The sequence below is a fragment of the Haliotis asinina genome, chromosome 5, assembly GCF_037392515.1.
Source record: "Haliotis asinina isolate JCU_RB_2024 chromosome 5, JCU_Hal_asi_v2, whole genome shotgun sequence".
Lineage (NCBI taxonomy): Eukaryota > Metazoa > Mollusca > Gastropoda > Lepetellida > Haliotidae > Haliotis > Haliotis asinina.
Genome location: NC_090284.1, coordinates 19,567,655 through 19,589,142, shown reverse-complemented (window position 1 = coordinate 19,589,142; position 21,488 = coordinate 19,567,655). Strand labels below are relative to the sequence as shown.

The window sequence follows — 21,488 nt, the reverse complement described above, 5'->3', positions numbered from 1 at the left end:
GTTTTAATTACAAACATCCTACGCCTGTACCTAATGCTGCTAAAACAAAATTTAATATACTCTCATGATGTAATTACAAAGTTTACAATCGATTCGCCTTAGCAGAGATTACTTCTGAATGTTTTGTTGCTTCTATTTTGATGAGGACCGGTTAAAACTTTTACATTTAAAACTTAAAAGCAATTTCATGGTTTGTTGGTTTGAAACCATGAAATAAATAAAAATACGCGATTTTGTCAATTTTGTGCATGTGTGATGTGGATAATGAGAGAGTTACCACACTCAGTCTCATTACGTACGAATGGTACGAAATTCGCTCCGTCAGATACCATAGGAAGGACTCTGCATAGTGATACCTCTTGTTGTATTCTCTATATACGCACTATCGAATCGGATAAAAGATACTGGTTAATTTGTTGACGTTGACTTTGACGTCGAGACACATCGACATTATATGTATAATCAGCGTGAATTTCAAGCTGTGGTTATTGAACATGAGAACTACCAGAACCTTCAATGTAGTCGGTGTTGGTCATCTTATACAGCAAACCGGGTTATTTTCCACAGATGTGAATTCACGGACCTCTCATTACATCCCGTTAGAGTTAAGTACAACATAGCGCACGATTTATACTAACGTTTAAGTGTGTCCATATGCACCTGTGCTCAGAGACTTTGTCATGTACATGTATAGTATTCCCAGAAATTATTGAGAATCATGTTGCGTCATGTAACTCATTACGTTTATTAACTTCTGGCGTTTTACTTACATAAACATGTTAAAACATCATCCTTTTACAGTCTCAGTCTTGTTTTAGTACTTTGTTAGACCTCCTGGCTCAGCAATGCATGCCTGAATACGCCTAGGCAAACTACCCATCAAAGTTTGTAGGTAATCGTGTGACAGGGTATCCCAATATTGGACCACCTCGGCCTTCATATCTTCAATATTTCTCAGTCCCTTTTGGTTTATTCTGTCCTTCATGACTCCCCACACATTCTCAATTGGGTTTAGGTCTGGGCTGTAACTGGGCCAGTCTAAAACTTGAACATTTTCGCCCGACAACCACTGTTTTGTGTAGCGCGCAGTGTGTTTTGGGTCATTATCATGCTGGAAAATCCAATCATCTTCATACAATGTTTGTGCTGTCGGAAGAAAGTGACCATTTAGAATGTCATCGTATCTTTCTTTTGTCAAGTGTCCCGTGAAAACACACAATGGCGTCACTCCGCGAGCCGATATGCCACCCCACATGTGAAACTTCGGGCTATGTTTTGGTCGCTGGTAGATAGGTTTGACAGTATCTTTGGTCCAAATTTTCACACAATTAGGGAAAAGCCAAACAGAACTTTCATCCGAAAAGAAAACATTATCCCAATCTTGATTTTCATGAGCCCGACACCAGTTTAAACGTTTTTCCTTTTGTGCATCTTTCATCAATGGCGAGGGAATTCCACGTTTTTTCACCCAATTAAGTCTCTGTAATTCCTGTCTAGCTGTTTCATTGCATACCTGAGGACTTCATCTGCTAATCATTTCATTTCTGATGTTCCCAGCACTTTTCAATTTGCCCCTACTCACAATCTGCCAAAGTCTTCGGCGATCCACAACACTGAATTTCCTAGGTCGACCTGCCCCTGCTTTGTGCTCTATCCCGGTTCCTGTTTGAATATTCTTCAAAGTTCTGTATACTGTGGACAGAGGAATACCATGTCTACAAGCTAACACTTTAGCATCAGCCTCACCCCTTTCAAAATCATCTAGAATGAGATTTCTTTTCTCTCTTGCTGTAAATTCTGCCATGTCAACACAGGAAGCCGTCTGTTCAGACAAGGGAGATAACTCTTGACGTAATGAGCTGTCTTCTAAGCCTTCAAGAGTTGTCTCCCTTATTTAGTATGCTTAGTGCATAGTGAAAGCCCCTTTTCCAATCTTAGCATCATTAGAAAAAAAACAACAAAGATTTTCTCAATAATTTCTGGGAACACTGTGTATGTATATCATATACATGTATGTATATTTTCCATCACCACGATGCAGCTTGTGTACGATAAAACAGTATCATAGTCTATCTGAATATACTATATAAACCAATACTGATATCGTTCTTGATAATTTTATAAGATTGGTTGGCTGTTTAGGTCTTTAAGAGCCCACTCTGCAAAACTCCAGCTATATGGCGGTGGTCTGGAAATAATCCAGTCTGGACCAGTCAATTCAGTGATCAACAGCATGGGCATCGATATTTGCAATCCGATGACGGGTGTGAACTAAGGCAGTGAGCCTGACCACCCGATCCCGTTACTCGTCTCATACGACAGGCGTGTGTTACTGACTATTCTATCCCAGATCTCCACGGATATAAATTTATAAGATACACACGACTATAATAATCGGTCGATAGAGAGGTTCCCTGCACCTGAAGCCGGACCTCGTATTCCAGTGCGAACAATCAGCAGAGTTTTATCACTTTCCTGAAGCAAACAAGCACGGATGTGGTGCTAACGATCATAGAATCAAGATCAGGGTCAGTTTGGGATGCGAACCAGCGTGCAAAGGATTCAGACGGAGTTGCTGTAACCGTTTAACCTTTTCATCTTCCACGGGTGAGGTTTCAGCGTTCTGATGTTTAACTGCATCACATTTGACTGAAATCCATCAAATTTGACTGAAATCCAGCTCCAATTGTCATATTCATGTCACGGTTTACAACAATCCAAAACGGTGCTTGACCTTTCCGTTGAGTAAGGAAATTGTTGACCCATATTATCCGGGTGCAACCTCAAGGGCGTACGATGTGTCGTTGTTTTGATGCCAAAATGCCACGCGCATTCTCAAATGGCTGTTTATTACTGTAATCAACGTCCGGGACACAAAGCGCCAAGCTTGTTACACATGGAAAGTAACCACAATTAATTACGAATTTCACTCCAGACTAATTGATGTCAGAACCACATGATTGCATTCAATTACAAAATTAAAACTCGGCTAATGGCCATGAATCTGCGGTATATGAGTCAGAGAGCAACAGTCTGCAGATAAGTAGTTTCTGTAAATCCAGGCATGGGACAGTGAACAAAAGGGTTGCACTCATATCAGAACAATAATCTTCATATGCCTTATCAGCCTTTATTACAGGGCTCAAGAACTTTCTGAAGATATTAATTTTTTTTGCGTTGTATAATATGTTAAGCATATGCAAATCATTACCCTGTGTTGACCGTTCCCCCAAAGAGATTCCATTTGTTGCAATGGTGTTGATATCACTTGAAATGTAGAACAGATCAGTTAGGAAGGGGGCCAGATACTCTCGAAAATGGTATAACTTACCAAGCATATCCCGCTTTATCGGTGAATGGTGTTGTTCAGGTATGTTTCAGGTATCTGCTGTACAGGGACATGTCACATTCTCCCACTGAAACAAGGGACCGATGTAAGGAAACAAAAGGAAAGTTTAACAATAAGTGACATATGTCAATAATATCGATTAACAGGTTTTCTTCTGCCACAAGAACATGGTGTAAGGCAACAAATGAACCACTACAAACAATTCGTACATAAAGTAGAACCGTGCCATCCCTGATTTTAAGATGTCGGGTTTTGCCTTTCATTTTCTCCCAACGGAATGTTTTGGACGATAAGCAATGCCTATTATTGCTTACTATTTTGTGGTGCTGACCTTTTGAATTTCATTCAGGACACTTACTTAACACGGAGCGCTCTTTACATGGAGGTTAGTATAAGAAATAAACAGAACGTATAAAACTTATAACGGTGTTACTTGCTTTTGTCACTCCTCCATCAGGAACATACTTTCAATGAAAGGTTTAAGGTGCCAGCTTTGTAATTTTATGTTTGTTTTTAAAGTAGTTCGTGCTGATCCTGGTCGGGCAATTCTCAACATGGATGACAGTAGAGCATGTGTCGTTAGGAATCTCAAATGATATATATTGGTCAATACATTCTGGTGTTATTTCATCCCCCTTGTGATATATTTACTAGCGAATATGTAATGGATTGTACGCTGTAGCTCTTTTCATATTTTGTCGTAAGAACGTCAAAGTTAGCTCGGTTAGGGCAGGTTTTCAGAGTTTTTTTAATGAAACATTCGCACTTTAAGTCGGTCATACATAACAGCTGGGCTGACGATTGATTTGTGTGGGAAGAAATGAAAGTAAGAGTTAAAAAGGTAACCATTTCGAAGCCAACGCCGACATGGCACTTACAAGTAGAAAGATAGATTGCTGCAACTGCTCAAAGGTCGGAGTTGGATATCAGTCTGAGCGTTCAAGAATTTGATGTTTTTTGATGGATAAAATGAATGGAGATGAACACTGACACAATTACCTCTGTGTAGTCATGCACTCGAGTCGTGAGTGACACGACCTACAAAACTCATTCTACATATAAAAAAGTAACAGCGGTTGGGTAGCAATGTGGTTGAAACGTTCGCTCGTCACGCCTCAGGTCCCGGTTCGATTCCCCCCTCATGGGTACAGTGTTTGAGGCCAATGCTTGATGTCACCCGTCGTAAACCCAACTCACTCACTCACTCACTCACACACTCACTCACTCACTCACTCACTCACTCACTCACTCACTCACTCACTCACTCACTCACATCTTTGTGTAAAGGGGAAAGAGCGTTTAATGACACATATTGCCCCGCTCAAACATGTTCTTTATTCAAGAATCGGCTGACTATGGTTATCCACTAAAAGGCCACATATTTCAGTTCGTTATAACCGTTGTTTGTTATTACATATTTTTACTAAAATGCTAAAAGAACCCAGTTCTTCATTTGATCGGTTCCTTATAAGCATACGTATTTTGCTGAATGAATATTATTTTGATAGAAACAATTAATTCCTTTGAGTTGGGACCAGTTAGATGAAAGATTGAGAAATTTATACTTACTAGCAGAAAGGACTTATTTGTGGTTCAGAGACCGTGAGACAGACTAGTAAATCCTGAAGGAAGGCCGTTTTTTTATTCCTCAACTACTCAAAACTTGTCATATCTAAACGTCTCAGTTTAACACATACAACACTCCGTAATGTATGACATATTGACATGATACACTGTAATCGTCAACCAACTGCATTTTATTTATTTTCATAAAATATCAAATTTTCTCCCAACCGATCATCACTGATTGAAATAGATAAGCAACAATCTATGTTGTCGGCCTAATCGCCTTGTACATTACAACCGTGGATATTCTGAAGTTTTCCTATCTGAAAAAAGACAAATAAATGTTTCCGGTATGCGTGTATGGTTGTTCCAGCTTTAAGGTCAGCTAGAAATGTATTGAATTGTCTGTTTGACATAAAAGAATAGAGGAAGTGCCAAAATCGTAATGCAGGTGCAGCCTGAGCACTGAGTGCACACGCATGTTCTACCGGTGTCTCTGCCTGGATCATTGTAAACAATTGTCAGATGATATAGGTTGTGTTCATCAGCTCCATTGAAACCTAAACATTTCAAATGTAAATCAACTTGTACTGATGGCATACCTCGAGTCAGCCACTCGAACCAGCAACCTCCAATATGAGGCATCTTCCAATATTATGGCAACTTCAGTATCGTGGAAACTTGGATACGGTGGCAACTTTCAATATCATGCAACCTTGCAATATTATGGCAACTTCAAACATTATGACAACCTCCAATCATATGGCAACTTTCAATATCATGGAACGTTGCAATATTGTGGCAACTTTCAATATTATTGTAGCTTCCAATGTTATGGCAACTTCCAATATTATGGCAATTTTCAATATTATAAAAACTTTCAATAGTATGACAACTTTCAGTATTATGACAATTTCCACTATTATAATAGCAACCTTTAATATTATGGCAAAATACAAGATCATGGCAACTTCAAATACTATACGCTGTACATTTGAAGCACAATGTAATAGACACCCATCCATTTTGTGCATATTTCAGTGTACATTGAAACTGAGCTAAATTAGCATTCCTTTGTATGATTCCGTGGTTACCTTAATCATATGTTTTGTTTTGTTTTTCATTTTCCCGTGTAGTAATGTCCCTTTCAACATACACATGTTTTTGTCCAGCAATCAATTGGGTGGCGACAAACGTTTTGTCCAATTTCCTCAGTCTTTGGGATATTAGATGTTCCGGATTTGAGACATAATGATTCATTTCCATGAAATTCTACAAGTGTCACTGCCCTGCAAAGCTGGTGCCATATTCACAGAGATATAGATTAGTCCAGGTTAGGGTTACGGTAGATTTATTTCTGTGTTTGAATGTTATTGTTCAAATTAATGTTTGACATTAACGGAAACAGCGGTAAAAACGATAGAATATGGCGCATCTGGTAACGGTGAGCGAGGAAGCAAGGAAATCCGACACAAAATGTAATGATATAACTGACATTAGTATTTCTTTTCATTATAACCTTTTCAACGTTTGGCTTTTGCTATATGGAGGAAGTAATTATATGTCACCCGTAGACTTTTATCACACTGATCTGATTAATTAGATCTGCAATGTGACGAGACAGTTTGACCTATTCACTGTAACATTACGTGATTTGAACTTCATTGTGACAACTATTACCTCCACGTATGTGTGTATCTGATTCCAGACTCAGCGGATTATGTTACCTTTAGTGTCCGTACAATGATTTATTCTTGCTTCGCGTTTACGACCGTATACGTGGCCCAACGGATCAAGCGTAAGCCAGCTGTTCGGAAGGAGATGTTCAAACCCCGACCACATCAGTCATTGAGGGGAAACACAAAGTGTCGGCTCCGAGTCATGAATATGCGCACCAGTTCTGAGGCAGATTCATTGATGTTAAAGGAAACTTGAGGTGCCCCCCCCAAAAAAAAAAAAAACAAAACAAAAAACAAACAAAACAAAACTAAAAAAACACACAAAAAACCCCACAACAATAACAAAAAAAAAACACAAAAAAAACCCCACAACAATAACAAAAAACAAACAAACAAAAAAAACAAAAAAAACAAACCAAAACAAACCAAAAACAAAACAAAACACAAAAAACAAAAAAAACAAAACAAAAACCACAAGAAACTAACAAACAAAATCCACAGACACACCAAATCCAAACAACAACAGCAACAGGTGTATCATGTTTATGGTTTTGTTGTTGTGATTTGAAAGTCTGAAAACTGATGTTGAAGGGTCTTAAGCCCTAAGCTGTCTCATCAAAATGTATCAGCGAATTGTGCACTTGATGACTGGGACATTAACTCCCGTTGAGGGTTGAACTAAAATAGCCGATAATTACCTTGATCGGAGCCATATTATTAATTGTTACTGCAGTTATAATGGACATTTTAATGCTTGTATACTCATCATAATCGAAGTCGTGGTCTGGAAAAATAACATTGTCAGTGTAATTGGATTTTAAAAAATTCCGCTCACCTTAACTAACACAGCAATAACTGCGTATAGCAGATAACATCTCTGTGATCCGTTTGAACCAGCATGCATCAAACTTCTCATTTCCCCGTCCAGAACAGTGCAAGTGGTTAGCTTCGCCATCTGTGGAGTTGGTCCCGATACTGATGGGATCCCGGGCGGCCCAGTCCTCTTTGACCCTGTAAATCGCAGTGTAGGGTAGCGTTGGCCACAATTAGAAACCTTTGTTAGTGGATTTGAATTCCATTTATGTGTCAACGATTGTGTGTCTAGTGTTTTCAGCACCATAAACTCTTAGGCTTTTACACGTCTCGTGCATAATTTTGGCCTTCCTTCCATATTAATCCGAGATAGAATGAAAAAAGTATGGAATTAAACATCCTCTCCCATGTTCTCATTGATACCTGGACGATGACCTTGTGTTTACAATGGACGTCACACGAATATTTTCACGTAGTGGTAATCGGGTTTTGCCTTTGTGAAACAACAGCAAGATTTTGTTGTCAACAATGGAATGAGTGATTTGAAATATTTTGAAGGTGAACATTCTCGAAAATGTATTTTGTTTTGTGAAACAACAGCTAGATTTTGTTGTCAACAATGGAATGGATGATTCGAAATATTTTAAAGGTGAACATTCTCGAAAATGAATTTTGGCGGGGTTATTGTTTTAACGCCACACTCCAGCAATATTCCAGCTACGTAGCAGCGGTCAGCAGAATAAGCATCAACACAGTTGGAATACGATGACATGTGTCAAACAAGTCAGCCAACCTGACCCGTTTACCGCCTCTTACGACAAACATGCGTTACGCTGATCTTCACGGGCTTATAATGTATGCTACAACTGGACCCAAAGCCAGACACATTAGTCCTTGGCAGTTCCTCTGTATCTGGTTAAATTATCCACTGACGTATCTCCACTTAATGGCATGTTGTACGAGTTACAATAAAATGATTATCCTTCTGGTTTATGTTTTAGAAAATAGATTAGGTTGTTCATAGTAATTGTAACATTCTCACAACATGATGTTTTAAGTATTATTTCAATGAGTGAGAAAGGAGCCACGGACGAATTGCTGATGTGAGTCATTTGGATGAAATCCACCAATATGCTGTTATGGCAGCTGTTAAATGACTGTGGAGACTCTGTTGTGCGATGCATCGGCCATGTCAATAACACATTTATACACATACATGTATGGGTTTTGCTGGTGGATCAACACACATTTGGTGAGCTTTCCATTTCAGTCATGGTCTTTCCATCCAGTTGCGCAGCCGATTATCGTAGTATTGGTCATTGATTGTTTGACCTTTCCGGACAGATACCAGGAAACCGACGACATCACCTCCCCAGCTGACAGAATAGAGTTTACCTTCTTCGAAGAAGGATGAAGGTATAAACTGTTTCCGCTGCTTTCACGATGATTTAGTGATCGCCAGACTCTGTTTGGTTAAAACTTGCTTAAAATCAACTGACATAAATTATTCCCGAGAGATCATAAACATATAGAGCGTTTCTGATCAGCGGGCAGAAGCTCCGGACTCAAGGATGCTGAAAGTGTGTCATACCTAGTTCATTCATCAGAATGAGTTCAACTCCCTGATGACAGATCTCGACTGTAATGCGATATGTGGTGAGTTGCAGTGGTTGTAGCTGAGGGCCGTCGTGGCAGTTCTTAGGTCGTCTTCGAGGCCCTCTTTTCCACTTTTTCCGTCTTTTGCCCATCGCATTACTTTCACGAGGAAAGAGGGACATCATTCCCAAATGTTGACACTCAATCTGGATACCGGAATTGACTCTTTCAGATGTACTGTCAGTTCAGTACCCTTTCCCCAAAAAAGCATACCCAATCATTATAGTCATAACCTCAGCACAGGCTTTTTGTCCTGAATAAAACTATGTATATAGTCAGCTGGCAAGTATGTTTGCCTGAGTATGACTGGACATTTACGTACATTCTATCCAAAAGTGCGCGTAAGTTGCAATTGTCCGTTTTTAAAAAATATTTAAGCATATATTTGAACTGGGTGGCCATCTGTAGTTTATCCCTGCGGTGAACATATAACATGTGCGTGACATTATGAATGTATTGATCACTTTAGTCGTTGACCGAATGCCAGGTTCAGCGTTTTACTTCAACAAAGAATACCTACTCACCTTAGTTATGAATTACGTACAAAACTACTGAGACTGGCACTCTAAACTCGCTCACTCACTTACTATCCAAGAGTTCGCTTACATTGTCCGCTTTTTTCAAATATTTAAGCATATGTTTGAACTGGAAGATCAGCTGTAGTGTCACCCCTGTGGAAAGCATGACATATACGTGATATCATGATAATATTGATCACTTTAGTCATCAAAGTATGCATGACTGCTTAGTCACATTAGCATACTAGATCATGGTTTAGGATGACAAAATGAAATTGTCCTTAAGCAAGCGATGCGAATATTAGTCGATATGCGCTTGATTCAAATGAAGGCTGCAAACTATTGTATTCAAGGTATGCAAAATTGTTTAAACTCTACCGTGCACTATTGTAGTAAGGGTTCTGCTACTGCTACTAATTGATGCGGTTAGTATGAAATGCAAATATTGCGATCAGTTTACACGATTGATATCCATGTACAACCGACCTATTAAAAGCAGGATGTATATATACTGATAGGAACCGACACCATATACAACCACCAGATGTTTCGGCGTTGTCAAATACTCAGTTCAATGAAACAAGAGTTCAAGTAGTGATCAAGAGTTGAGGGCACTTACCATAAAATGTGTTAGTTTGACTAATTTATCGTAAGACGTCAGTATGTGGTTGTCGAACATAATGTTTGTTATAAGCAGTTGAGAAACCTATCATCGAGTTACCGGTTTATTACGAAAATGCGAATAACAGTATCTGATAAACAGAACATCACATATAGCCTTCTCGATAAGATCTGCACAGTGCGCGATGATGTAACACTTAGTAGCAATGACGCCGGCATGAAAGATCAGAGTGTGTATGCGTGTGCGTGTGTGTGTGAAAGAGAGAGAGGGGGATAGAGAGAAGGAGGGGAGAGATAGAGATTAGAGAAAGAGGGTGAGGAGAAAGAGAAAGAACGAGAGAGAGCGGGAGAGAGAAAGAGAGGGAGAGAGAGCTTGAGAAAGAGAGCTGCGGGGAGAGCGCGCGGGAGATATAGAAATAGAAAAGGAGAAAGAGAGAGCAGAGAAAGAGAGAGCGGGAGAGAGATAACGGGAGAGAGACAGTGAGAGCGAGAGAGCGAGAGGGAGATATAGAGATAGAGAATGAGAGAGCGGAGAAAGAGAAAGCGGAGGAGAGAGAGCGGGAGAGAGATAACGGAGAGAGAGACAGTGAGAGCGAGAAAGAGATATAGAGATAGAAAAAGAGTGAGCGAAAGAGCGGGAGGTAGAAAGAGAGAGAGAGAGAGCGAAGAGAGAAAGAGAGAGCGGGAGAAAGAGAGTGAGCGGGAGAGAGGCAGAGAGAGAGAGAGAGTGAGAGTGCGTGCGAGTTAGTGTACACGCATGCACATCATAGCATTTGCTTGCTTCATTGCATGGACTTGTCACAATTCGATACTTATTTATTCTCTCAATTGGTGCGTTGAACGAAACGTTTGGAAAATGAACAATTTAAATCAAGTACACAAACGCTTAGGCTTGTAGTGTTCAAATTCCATTATCTTGTATCAAATATAAACTATGCAGATAATCAACTAACAAGCACCTTTTGTCTACACCAGTGTGAGCAATCACTGACCGCTTAATAAAACACCCAAGCGCACATATTAACTGGACGTTCGTTTGTAGTTTAACCCCCTGGTGAACACATGCCATATGCTTTGTATCATGATAATGTTCTATGCCACTTTAATCATCAAAAGTATGCGTGACTGCATAGCCCCATTAGCATACTAGATCATGGGTTCTGATGACATAATATTATTGTTCTTTACCAACTGATGCCAGTATCAGACTATGAACTATTATGACGGTTGACGCGTGTACACATCTGCAACGAAAGCTTTTTTAGCGTTTCCAGTTGATCGAAACAAACGTTTATGGTTTCTACACACGACTTGATTGCCATACAAGGAGGTGTTTTTATAGCATGTATAACAGGGGATACACGTTCGATGTGAATATATTTATGTTAAATGAGGTCATAATATATTACGTTAAACGAGGAATAATAGTGGCGTTGTGAAAAGGAAGTTGAACAGTCGGTTCTTCTAGTCAAAGCAGAACAAAGGTTCATCACCAGAATGTTCCTGGACAATTATTATGATACAAGTACATTTCACTGACACTTGATCTCAAGCGTATTTGCATTTTGATTGGCTACTGAAGATCCCATATGGCTACAATTGGTCAGTTAGCCTTCGTGGTGTATTTTCTTTTCGGGTCTGTAATTACCATATAATGACTGGTAATTGTGGACGCGTTGTTTCCCAGTTAACATGTTGTGATGTTATTTCCACGAGCTCTTGTTGTACATTGTGTAGTGGTGGGCCACAGATGCAGGGCAGCAACAGTAAACTGATCCCAGTATAGTCTACACGGCAATAGCGAACAGCCTGTGCCACATTCAACAACGTCCTTTATGGAGCAACGGACATGTTAACGTCAGCGGATTGTTAAGCACACAGCGGATGTATTTGTACACGATGTAAGTAATTTACATATATCTGATTTCTAATAGATGTTTACCGGGTGATGTAGACATAAACTGGATTGTGTTTGGAGTTGTCAGCTGTGTCTCTTAACTATTGATCAGCGGTTTTGCATATTGCGCATAGAGTGTTCTGAAAATATATATGTCGTTATGCAGAGATGAACATTTGATGGTAACCAAGCGTCAGTTCATTTCTCTGTAACATCAAGGTTACATGGCCTGTTGCATTAACTCTCATCAACTCTTGTTTAGACAATTGAAAACAAAATTTCACACGGTTTTAAGTTTCATGGTATGGACAGATTTAACAAATTAGTTCTCGGTGTTATGTAAACTTACGATCTTTAACACACAGTTCATTCAAGATGATCCAATGTGTTTGTACATATTAATAACACTAGGGAAATAGGGTCAGGTAGTTTGGATACTGATAGGATGCAGTAAAAGTAATAAAGGCACTGACAAGGGAGCAAATCAATTTCAACTGTAGATATGACTAGAGTGTCCTTGTATGGTAAACAGTCACACATTGTCTATGTTAACACATTTACACCGGAGTATCGACTCGATGTAGAGAACTCATATTGATCAAGTTAATTTCCTGCATCGGTGAATACATTACATTACTAAGTTCCATCATTTGTTATAGTGAAAGAGTTTTCAATACTGTTTCACTGTTTCCCCGGTAGAAAAAAGTGCCTTGAATATAATTACCACTATTGTAATTAAAAGAACCATAAAACTCTGTTGGTTTGTATTGATTGTGAAATAACGTTGAATTACACATTGTTTGATATCATACTGGATAGTAACCGGATATGCCCCCTGGCCCAATATATCCCTCGTTGGACCCCGGGGGTGAGGAAATCGATTGCTTATCATTAGATTTGACATATCTGTGGGAGGGACAGTCACAGTCGGCATTTGTACAGAGACTAAGCCTGGGGATGAAATAAAATTTCTGACCCAGGACGCATGGCTACATGGGGTCCAGACCTACTAAATAGCCTGACATTTATTTACATTTTGTCATAAAGTTTCTTTAGACGCTGTTCATGGACTGTCAGAAAATGAAATCTTCTAACCATCGAGTGGGCATATGCGTATTCTCCATTTGCATACACTTGAATTACTGTCAAACCAGTTGCTTAATGGCTATCAAAGGGATTTCGGTAATCGGATCAGAGTAATTACGGTTTGAGAGTGTTTTCATTTTATAATAGTAAACCATCTTGGAACCGTGTCCCCAAAGGCATTGGCTGATGGTCCTGCGTTGTGTTACTGCTTCAGCTGACAAGGTGATGTGTGAATCGGATATGATGACACTGAGACCTTTTTCGAGCATGATTACATATGCCATTTTCGAACAGTATTGAACCACGTACGCTTAATCATTATTATAATTTTCACACACTTTCCCTATGGGTTTAAGTAAAAATAATTGATGAAGTAATTTGTAAGGACTTCACGTTAGATAAAGTCGATAAATCATGACAAATATCAGAGGCATTGACACTGAAATAAGAAAAAATATTGATTCTGTCGGTACATACCAGCAACATAGGCTTTAAATGTCATTTGTAATATGTCGTTTCTTGGAACGGACTGGCCCCAGGCTGTGTTAATGTATACCATTCAAACAAGTAGGGCATGTGTTCCATTTTGCGAGAACACCACTATCGAATGACAGTGCATGTTCGAAAAAGTATTATGAAACAGATGAAACATTTCCAAAGGATTGGAATAAGTTGTCACATTTTCCCTTAACTTCTCTTCATCATCCGTTTCCTCCTTGGCCTAATCATTTGCATTTATCAGTCTTGAAAATCCATTATCCCTACTTTTTGTATGGTGTGGTATAGTTTAATCACTAAATGCACTGACATCCTTCTGTATGGGGAACAGGTGGGTGGATGTAGTTGTTTCAGAGCGTCTAGGGCAACCGGTCGACATGATCTAATGGCAAATCATGGCCTGCTGTTTCATAGTATCTGAATTGGAAATGTCATGTTGAACTCATCTCTGTGCACGTTGTTCCTTTATATTAATTGTGCGTAATTTGACTGGGGTAGTTTAGATAATGATCTGTCGGTGATCTTTAAATGGGACCTGGTTAATTTAATGACACTGCAGTCAGAGGGCACGGGCGGTCCAGTTATGTAAAGCACCGAGGTTCGTTGTACATTCCCACCCCGTCCCTCTCACTAACCAGACACGCAGTGATGTAACTGGAATATGGCTCAATGCAACAAAGCGACCCGACACACTCACTCAAATGCTATTGATGTATCGTTGCTTAATTACATTAATTAAATGTAGTTTGTAAACGAACTTGTGTCTACGGGTTTAGTCTCTCACACAGTCCTTGAACCACATCATTGTCCTGCTGATTGGCCCTCGCTGCAATGGTAAAGCCCTAATCAAATCAAATCTAGATTTCCCCAGGTCCCTGGGGCTCCTTTTCAGTTTAAATGTGTTTATTATTATCATCAGTATTATATATAATCTGAGACTAAGCGTTAGTGTACTACTGGAAAAAAACCCTGATTAATCGTTTACGTTTCAGCTGATATCGACATGTCACCAACCTTTATTTCCTAAGCATGTCGCCACTGAAGGTCCGCGTTAGAATATTGATCTCCAGTAACCCATGCTTGTCATAAAAGGTGACTAACGGGATCGGGTGGTCAGGCTCGTTGATTTTGATGAACCATGTCATCAGTTTCCAGATTCCCACATCAATGCTCTTGCTGTTGATCACTGGATTGTCTGGCCCAGACTTGATTATTTACATACCGCCGCCAGAAATGTGGAATATTGCAGAGAGATACGTAAAACTAACCTCACTCACTCGCTCACAAACGCTCAAGCACGCCATTCAGTTTGAGCCTGAATCTAAAAGATTTCAGCTTTAATAACCGTGTGCCAGCAGGATCTTCTTGTAAAACCACATGTGGTGTGTTGACAATGGAAACCAAGAATGCGGGCATGGTGCTGATAAACCCAGAAACAATAACTGCGAGTTCTGAAAAAAAGATTCTGGCCCCTCTACTTGATACAAAGCTGTAGCTTTTGCACGCATTGTTCCAGAAGAGAGTAACAGTATCTGCAGTATGTCTTTATGTTTCCTTTCTATGTTCTGCCAGCGTAGTCGAAGGTGTCTACAGATATGACAAATATTACCAGGAACAATAAACTTTCGGTCTCGTTTGCCTAAACAGTACAACAGCTTCAACTAACAGTAAATTCAGGAAGAATCTCACTCATTCGTTTTTTTTTTCATTTCGCGGCCCCTATATGGACAATATAAATGAAGGTCATATTGAAGGTCATGGAGCTTTTGAAACATTACCGTTTCCAGGATATTTATAGCTATATACAGCATTGCCATTCTTTGTCATTCGAAAGACTATAAACATTTGTCATACAGAAAAATATATCATGTGCGCAACAGTATACTACAACCTTCGCGAATCTTAAGGTATCCACATTTTCTCCTTTACCGGGGAATACTCTCACAAATTTAATTGTGGGATGATATGTGATGCCTTTTGGATATACTATAAACTGTATTTTCAGTTCTATCGGGAGCATTGCAAGAGTTCTTGGCGATCTGCTGTATCTACGTCAGAGTCAGTGCTGTGAAAATGAAAATAAAGTTGTTTAAAACATATGCAAAATTGTATTTGTAACAATCTGTAGTTGATATTGGGTCTGTTGCCTGTGAACATTAATTCTGTAATTCTCGAAAATACCAAAATGTGACAGGAGTTCCAGAATTTTAAATGGAAGATTATTTAATGAAAATTCAAACCAATTGAATTATGCGTTGTGCACGTGTGTTCATAATTTTCATATTCATGGTTTGCCCATGCTTAATTATATGATTTCACAGAAAAGGTTATAAGAGAGAATGGAGGACATTCAAGAGAAACCATGGGTTAAACAATGTCATTCCCGTTACGTGGAATATGTAATGACAGTGGTGAATCGAAGGAAGTTTTAGATGCCATAATATGAGAATAGAGAAGCCGAGAGACGCCATTGTGCACTGTTTCTTTGTGTTTCAGGCAACTTCTCTGTACGTCCATTACGATACGGGATAATTTGATTATATTTTTAATTTTCATCCCAAGCGATATAATCAAATAAACCTAAACACAAATCTCACACTGGACCGAGTGTCACACAGTTACCGTAATAGTATACAACCGGTGCGGAAAATATTTTACCAGTGTCGCTAACGTTTTGTTGAAATCTGCTTATCCATCTTAATACATTATTACTGATGTTTTCCTCTTGGTCCCAGGACATCGGTTCAAGTGCGAATCGCTTCTGTTTGACGTAATTTAGTTCAATATGCATCTAACGCTGTTACCTTCCATCAGTTTATCAGATGAAGTCATCCATTTCTATCTGCATGCTAGACCTCCCCAGTCTAAAATGCGATATTTCAGCCATTGTCCAACCGTGTCAATTCGATTTGAATACACGAGGATAGAATTCGTTCATTTGAAATAACGGTTACAACATAGCCGAGACACGCTCTTGGAGGTGATGAAGAGACCCGTGATATCAAGAACACCAGTTCGGCAAGAACGATATCAAGCGCGAGTTGCGTGGTGTAATGCATACGTGTTCAAGACGTCTTTAAGCCATTCCTTACCACACCGGTTACGTTGATAGAGAGTCCTGTAAACTTCTCGATCCTTGTGTCGGCTGGAACAGAAGTGTCCGCGCTACAGATATGCATGGGAACTCTCGTTTGCTACCATAACAAACGGTCATTCTTTTCATGCTACAAAGTATTAATGACCACTTTACCGATCTTATAGCCGTGCTTCCATTGATGTTATCTAATGGTCTACCACACGCGGAATGATTTAATTGTCTGTTAGTTTCATTACTTTATATTTTTATGGTCTTCTATTCGTCATGGTTCTTTATTGTCATTTTATGATATTTTAAGAGAAAGTATGGCAGTTGTTTTTTTATTAACAAGTATCATAATTCAATTTGGCATTCTTCTATTCAATTATGGACATTCCGTTTCTGAACAGTCGCAATATAGCTGGAATAGTCGGCGTTAAACAGCACTCAAAACAAACCTTTGCTGAACTGTTCATGGACATTGAGTTGCTGAACTATTTTGGGTTATTGTTGTAACGAACGTCGATGGTCATTTCTGACCTATGTTATGCTGAACTGTGTATGCTTAGTGTTACGCTGAAACTGTTTGTGCTCATATAATGCTAAACGATTTCCAGAAATTCCCATGGAAGGTCCGATTTCCGAACGTCGATGGTCATTTCTGACCTGTGTTATGCTGAACTGTGTATGCTTAGTGTTACGCTGAAACTGTTTGTGTTCATTTATATGCTAAACGATTTCCAGAAATTCCCATGCCGGTCCGATTTCTGGTCAATGGTATGCTGAACAATGAATAGTCATTATCATGCAGAAGTATTTAATTATGTGACTGTAACTATGCTGGACAGTTATATTTGTATACTGACCTATAAATGAACAGTTTGTATGCTGAACTACATTTATGGTAAGTAGTATGCTAAACATTTTTGTGCGGAACTGTTACTTTGGTCACGGGTCACCTGATCATATGCAATAACAGTTGACTGACATATTTCCTGGTTATTTCAAATGCTGTACTAAATCATGATCTTTGGCCTTGTGCCTGTGGATGGCGAATTTGTCCCTACTGACAGAAATAGTTTGCTGAAGGCAAAATGAGCAGATTACTCATGCTCCTGTGAGACGAGAGGAGGATGTTTTGAAGATGATAGTGTTGTGAACATAACCCTACCTCACCACCATGTCGACTACTGACATTTACGAGGGCTTGTCTAAATAATCATAAGGATTTATACGCTGAAACTGCGACGTGTAGGAACAGTTAAATGCAACCAGAACATTTCGGCACAACCATTGTGACAAGACCATAATCAGTGTCTCGAGAGGGTTCAGTAAGTTCAAAAGGGGCTCGACATGATCCCATTGCCATGCCATATTAAAGACATGTGAACTATAGGCAGGATCTCATATGGAACAGGACCTGTGCCAAAGTAAACACGCCTGATAACAAATTATATATTTCACTGAGGAAGACAAAACGAACATAAAAATAACATATTGATATATGTTTGCCTACAATTCATGCTGTTTTGAGTATCCACTGTACATACACGGTATGAATTTCATGTTATTTTTACACGTTAACGGACGTCTATGAGAGGGCGTGCATCTACTGTCTATTACGGGGCATAAGAGTATTAATTTCATCCAGATCTCCCATCGAGATACAGGTTTTGCATTTTGAAAAGAAATACAGTGCCGACATTATATCTACATACAAAAGGTGGAAAGAATCTGCACATTATTAGTGTAGTGTCAAGTGTTGAAGACACACACACACACACACACACACACACACACACACACACACACACACACACACTCACTCACACTCACACTCACACACACACACATACACTCACACACACACACACACACACACACACACACACACACACACACACACACACACACACCGGCGCTCAGAGCTAAGGTATGCAGGTAAGACAACCTCCATCAAATCTCCGTTAATTTTGGTCTTTTTGTCAGAACCCTATACCCACGCACACGCCATCGTTCGCAGACACAGATAAGCAGTCACTCATAATTGTGCGTTCACAAATTTTAGAGGACCATAACACCATGAAAGAACACCCACAACTGCTGTGTTGCATTGGTGGTACGTAATACTCTAAGGGACACCTCGCGATCGAGACCTTCAGCTACGAGCTAAAGTACGTCAAAAGCTCAACAATGGAGAGTCTCCCTCACCGTATTCCATATTCAAGTCCTTGCAAGAGCTTTGCTGTTTCACGCAGCAGAGCAGCTGGCATCGAGAGCAACGATCTGTATGCACATAATTGCAATCTACCAATAGGTCTGTGTCATTTCATATCGTATTAAGGCATTGTAACACAAACCGATAGCACAGGCACCACGTGCTGAACAGTAATTCAGAATCACCGTGAATAGGAAGTACACGTTCAGAATGTTCTTATCACTTGACAATGATGACGAGCCGTGGTGATTCTTTATGATAACCAGACAGCCGATATACCGTTTTGGTTTATAGGCTCCTTTATCTTGACCGTAATGGCCACGATGAATATGCAATGGCTGCCGTGATGTTACATCTGTTCATCAATTTATTCAACAAAGAGAATTCCCTGTAAATTTTGTGTTTAACGTTCGTCTTGGTTGTCGAGCCAATACAATGGAATGGTTATGATAATCGCGATTGTCTTGGTTAGACAACACCAAATGTTTTCCCATAGACTAAAAAAATATCCATGCTATCACAGTCAATCCACGTACACAGAGGTACAGTCTGGCCTTTAAACTACAATGAAACACACATTCTGTCCAATTTGTCCGTCGAAGTTTCCCAGCACAGGAAGCGGAACACATCAAACCTCCATTCCGCACCAAATGCCACCTGCTTGAAAATATTGGTGCACATATAAGCATAAGTCATGATGGTAAAAAATGTCAGCAGTGAATACTTAAAACTGTGGTCAGTTTTAATTACTGGATGGATGTGCTTTTAAAACACATAAACATCTTGCACTATTTCACCCAATCACAGCTGTCACAGGCCTCTGTCCATACGGTCCTCGCTTGGGGAGCATGTGTTTCTGATTTAGTGTAGTAGAACCTGTAGTGGCATTCGGACATCATTGTACAAGAAAGGTAGGTAACTTTCTACCACTGTGCACTGCGTACTGTCGGTGCGATTTGAAAGACAGGTATGATAGCGGAAATATATCATTGATATTGTGGACTTTGGAGTGGGATAGGTGGGGACAAAAATACACACAGGCGAACACGCACACCACTACAATAAAATATAGCAACAACAACAACAACAACAACAACATGCATATATATAGAAACCTTAAAAGAATTTAGACCATGTTGTTAAACTTAACACTTACAGTCGGTCGGCTCAACTATAATGATGGAATAAGAATTATCGTTCACTTACCAAATCAGGAAATGCACTCTATGGGAGACCCGCAGACGTTTCGTCGATACTCATGTCAGAGAGGCATCTTTACCGCGCTATCCATTTAACATCTTTAAGAAAATTCGGTGTCCAAAATATGACCGTAAATACAACTTTCTGAACGATTTTCTTGTCGGAAGCATTTCGTTTATTCCACGCGATATTGTCAGTAAACAAGTGGTTGATAGTATGAGCATCAATATATGTCCTTAGGTTATATGAAACAGGTACCACCTAAAAGTAGGTGCTCATTATACGTACGTTTGAGACTTTGCAATCATCAGTGTCACCATGCTGACTCGCTCCTTTCAGTGAGAGAATGAGTTTAGTTTTACGGCGCATTTAGCAATGTTCCAGCAATATAAGGGTGGGAGGACAGCGGAAATGGGCATCCCACATTGTATCCATGTGTGGAATCAAACCAGGTGTTCGGCGTGACGAGCGAAAGCCACCGCCACCGTCCCTTTCATACGAGTATGGAATTATGAGCATCCTCAAGGCAATAGAAAACCCTAAAGCAGGCGATTAATCATGTGTGCGAATCTTCAATATAAATTGTCATATTTCGACCGAAAAAATCTTTAAAGGAAAATAACAAATTGCCCAAACCCAACTTTGTAATCTATGTCAGACCGACCCGACCGGTACACTCATGTTTGTTAAAGGGATACAAGAATGTCTCAACTGGTCAACATATTTGATTCATTCGCTCAAACCGCAACTGTCGGCGGGGTCGTCTCACTCACCCAACTCCTATCGTCTCAGTAGAGGAAAACACAGGAGTGTGATAATCTCCTGTAATCCCTTATTTTGTTCCCTGTGAAATTGTATTAAGGTCCAAACAGGATGATATACTACTACATTTGACAGAACACCTTTCACTCGTAATAACAATTGGGAATGAAACGAGTGCTAACTTAATTGCTTGCAATGGAGAAACAAAGATATCAACATACTTTATAATACTTGTCATTTGTTGACATAGTTTACTCAGTTAAAGTTCAGTAGAAGCAAATGTTATAAATACAGATATAGTTCGGATATATCATGTTAGTGAAATATGTTGACAGGTGGTCATGAGAGTGCACTGATGGCCCTCACTGGAGTGCTTATGCCCAAGATGTCTAGATCTAAGTCCGCTCATGTCTACGATGTTAATATGACAACAGTTTTCAATTAACGCAATGAACGGGACATAATGACGCTAATTGCGACGAATAGACTTGTAATGAAGAAAGGCCCATGGAAAGAACCTACGTACCATAAACTCCGAACCAGTGAAAA

The 21,488-nt window shown here is 39.6% G+C and overlaps 1 protein-coding gene across 1 annotated transcript in view; it reads left to right on the top strand.

Moving 5' to 3' along the window:
- LOC137284594 (glutamate receptor ionotropic, NMDA 2B-like) overlaps positions 1–21,488 on the top strand; it is a 108,199-nt gene that overhangs the window by 31,108 nt on the left and 55,603 nt on the right. The window lies entirely within an intron of this gene.